The sequence below is a fragment of the Arachis hypogaea genome, chromosome 16, assembly GCF_003086295.3.
Source record: "Arachis hypogaea cultivar Tifrunner chromosome 16, arahy.Tifrunner.gnm2.J5K5, whole genome shotgun sequence".
Classification (NCBI taxonomy): domain Eukaryota; kingdom Viridiplantae; phylum Streptophyta; class Magnoliopsida; order Fabales; family Fabaceae; genus Arachis; species Arachis hypogaea.
Genome location: NC_092051.1, coordinates 108,013,857 through 108,018,274, shown reverse-complemented (window position 1 = coordinate 108,018,274; position 4,418 = coordinate 108,013,857). Strand labels below are relative to the sequence as shown.

The 4,418-nt window shown below is 37.0% G+C and overlaps 1 non-coding gene across 1 annotated transcript; it reads left to right on the top strand.

Moving 5' to 3' along the window:
* The first annotated feature begins 2,308 nt into the window (after positions 1-2,308).
* LOC112761014 (small nucleolar RNA R71) lies at positions 2,309-2,416 on the top strand. The gene has a single exon (XR_003181424.1). It is a non-coding gene; the product is annotated as a small nucleolar RNA R71 (small nucleolar RNA).
* Positions 2,417-4,418: the final 2,002 nt, after the last annotated feature.

Here is a 4,418-nt window from a genome sequence, read left to right as displayed (position 1 = left end):
CATATGGGTGGGATTGGGTGGGAGAGAGATGTTGAATTTTGAAGGTAGTGGGTGTATGGATGTGAGTGGTAAATGGAAAGTAGAAGGGATGATCATGAATGGGAAGAGAGATGATGAGGTAGGTGGGGATACTGTGGGGTCCACAGATCCTGAGATGATCCTGTGGGGTCCACAGATCTTGAGGTGTCAAGGCATTTATATCCCTGCACCAATTTAGTCATGTAAAATGCCCTTGCACACAACTCTGGGCGTTCAGCGCCAGGTTGGTGCCCATTTTGGGCGTTCAACGCCCCTTTGCTGCCATTTCTGGCGTTGAACGCCAGAACCATGCTTGTTCTGGGCGTTCAGCGCCAGGATGCTCCCATTCTGGGCGTTCAGCGCCAGAACTATGCTCTGTTCTGGCGTTTGAATGCCAAACAGATGCTCCTCCAGGGTGTGATTTTTCTTCTGCTGTTTTTGATTCCGTTTTCAATTTTTATATTTATTTTGTGACTCCTCATGATCATGAACCTATAAAGACATATAACTAAGAAAAACATAGTTAGATAAATAAAAAATTGGGTTGCCTCCCAACAAGCGCTTCTTTAATGTCAATAGCTTGACAGTGGGCTCTCAATGAGCCTCACAGATGTGCAGAGCTTTGTTGAGACTCTCCAACACCAAACTTAGAGTTTGGATATGGGAGTTCAACACCAACCTTAGAGTTTGGTTGTGGCGTCCCAACACCAAACTTAGAGTTTGACTGTGGGGGCTCTGGTTGACTCTGCTTTGAGAGAAGCTTTTTCTGCTTCCTCTCCATGGTTGCAGAGGGAAATCCTTGAGTTTTAAACACAAGGGAGTCCTCATTCCATTGAAGGACTATTTCACCTCTGTCAACATCAATCACAGCTCTTGCTGTGGCCAGGAAAGGTCTTCCTAGGATGATGGATTCATCCTCTTCCTTTCCAGTATCCAGGACTATGAAATCAGCAGGGATGTAAAGGCCTTCAACCTTTACTAATACGTCCTCTACTTGTCCATAAGCCTGTTTTCTAGAGCTGTCTGCCATCTCTAATGAGATTTTAGTAGCTTGCACCCCATAGATTCCCAGTTTCTCTATTACAGAGAGGGGCATGAGGTTTATTCCTGAACCAAGGTCACACAGAGCCTTAAAGATCATGGTGCCTATGGTACAGGGTATTATGAACTTTCCAGGATCCTGTCTCTTCTGAGGCAATGTCAGTTGATCCAGATCACTTAGTTCATTGATGAACAAGGGAGGTTTAACTTCCCAAGTATCAATGCCAAATAATTTGGCATTCAGCTTCATGATTACACCAAGAAACTTGGAAGTTTGCTCTTCAGTAACATCCTCATTCTCTTCAGAAGAGGAGTACTCATCAGAGCTCATGAAGGGCATAAGGAGGTTCAATGGAATCTCTATGGTCTCTAGATGAGCCTCAGAGTCCTTTGGTTCCTCAGAGGGAAGCTCCTTATTGATCACTGGACGTCCCAGGAGGTCTTCCTCCTTGGGATTCACGTCCTCTCCTCTCCTCACAGGTTCGGCCATGGCGCTTATGTCAATGGCCTTGCACTCTCCTTTTTGATTCTCTTTTGTATTGCTTGGGAGAGTACTAGGAGGGATTTCAGTGATCCTTTTACTCAGCTGGCCCACTTGTGCTTCCAGATTTCTAATGGAAGACCTTGTTTCATTCATGAAACTTACAGTGGCCTTAGATAGATTAGAGACTAGATTTGCTAAATTAGAAGCATTTTGTTCAGAGTTCTCTGTCTGTTGCTGAGTTGATGATGAAAAAGGCTTGCTATTGCTAAACCTGTTTCTTCCACCATTATTAAAGCCTTGTTGGGGCTTTTGATCCTTCCATGAGAAATTTGGATGATTTCTCCATGTTGAGTTATAGGTGTTTCCATAAGGTTCACCTAAGTAATTTACCTCTGCTATTGCAGGGTTCTCAGGATCATAGGCTTCTTCTTTAGAAGATGCCTCTTGAGTACTGTTGGATGCAGCTTGCATTCCATGCAGACTCTGAGAAATCATATTGACTTGCTGAGTCAATATTTTGTTCTGAGCCAATATGGCATTCAGAGTATCAACTTCAAGAACTCCCTTCTTTATAGGCGTCCCATTACTCACAGGATTCCTTTCAGAAGTGTACATGAACTGGTTATTAGCAACCATGTCAATGAGTTCTTGAGCTTCTTCAGGCGTTTTCTTTAGGTGAATGGATCCACCTGCAGAAGTGTCCAGTGACATTTTTGATAGCTCAGATAAACCATCATAGAATATATCCAGGATGGTCCATTCTGAAAGCATGTCAGAAGGACACTTTTTGGTCAACTGTTTGTATCTTTCCCAAGCTTCATAGAGGGATTCACCTTCTTTCTGTCTGAAGGTTTGAACATCAGCTCTAAGCTTGCTCAGCTTTTGAGGAGGAAAGTACTTGGCTAAGAAAGCCGTGACCAGCTTATCCCAAGAGTTCAGGCTGTCTTTGGGTTGAGAATCCAACCATAATCTAGCTCTGTCTCTTACAGCAAAAGGGAAAAGCATGAGCCTGTAGACTTCAGGATCTACTCCATTAGTCTCAACAGTATCACATATCTGCAAGAATTCAGTTAAGAACTGAAAAGGATCTTCAGATGGAAGTCCATGAAACTTGCAGTTCTGCTGCATCAGAGAAACTAATTGAGGTTTCAGCTCAAAGTTGTTTGCTCCAATGGCAGGAATGGAGATGCTTCTTCCATGTAAATTGGAATTAGGTGCAGTAAAGTCACCAAGCATCTTCCTTACATTATTATTATTTTCGGCTGCCATCTCCTCTTCCTGTTCGAAAATTTCTGAAAGGTTATCTCTGGATTGTTGTATTTTAGCTTCTCTTAATTTTCTCTTCAGAGTCCTTTCAGGTTCTGGATCTGCTTCCACAAGAATGTTCTTATCCTTGCTCCTGCTCATATGACAAAGAAGAGGGTACAGAAAAATAATAATAGTAATAGAGATCCTTTATACCACAGTATAGGGATCCCTGTGTGAGTAGAAGAAGAGGGGGAGACAAAGAATGTACTATAATGGAAGAAACACAACTGTGAGGATGGCAGAGATGTGAGATGAGATGTTAGGATATGAATGAATAAATAGAATAAGATGGGGAGGGATAATTTTCAAAAATTATTTTGAAAAAGAGTTAGTGATTTTCGAAAATGGTTTTTGAAAATTGTTAGTATTTTTTTTTGAAATTTTTTTTAAATTAAAAATAAAAATAATTAGTTAATTAAAAAGAAATTTTTGAAAAAGAGGGAAGATATTTTCGAAAATTAGAGAGAGAGAGTTAGTTAGGTAGTTTTGAAAAAGTTAAGAAACAAACAAAAAGTTAGTTAGTTAGTTGAAACAAATTTTGAAAAGATAAGAAGTTAGGAAGTTAGAAATGATATTTTGAAAAGATATTTTTGAAAAAGATAAGATAAGAAGATATTTTTGAAAAGATATGATTGAAATTAGTTTTGAAAAAGATTTGATTTTTAAAATCTCAATTAATGACTTGATTCATAAAAAATCACAAGATATGATTCTAGAACTTAAAGTTTGAATCTTTCTTAACAAGCAAGTAACAAACTTCAAATCTTTGAATCAAAACATTAATTGATTATGTTATTTTCGAAAATTTGGTATAAAAATAAGAAAAAGATTTTTGAAAAATATTTTTGAAATTTTCGAAAATAACTAAGAATTTTGAAAAAGATTTGATTTTTGAAAAAGATTTTGAAAAAGATAAGATTTTCAAATTGAAAATTTGATTTGACTCATGAGAAACAACTTGATTTTAAAAAATTTTTGAAAAAGTCAACTCAATTTTCGAATTTGATGAGAGAAAAAGGGAAAGATATTTATTATTTTTTTTTATTTTTGAATTTTTATGATGAGAGACAAAAACACTAAAAAGATGCAATGCATGAAATTTTTAGATCAAAACATGTGATGCATGCAAGAATGCTATGAATGTCAAGATGAACACCAAGAACACTATGAATGTCAAGATGAACATCATAGACACAATTTTGAAAAACTTTTAATGCAAAGAAAACATGCAAGACACCAAACTTAGAATTCTTTAATGCTTACGCACTAAGAATTCAAGAATGCATATGATAAACATGAAAAGACACAAAACAAAAAATCATCAAGATCAAACAAGAAGACTTACCAAGAACAACTTGAAGATCATGAAGAACACTATGAATGCATGATATTTTCGAAAAAATGCAAGATGCATATGCAAGTGACACCAAACTTATGATATGACTCAAGACTCAAACAAGAAACATGAAATATTTTTTATTTTTGTGATTTTCTAAATTTTTTTTGGATTTTTATTTTATATTTTTCGAAAAATTATTTTGAAAAAGAAAAATAAGGATTCCAAAAT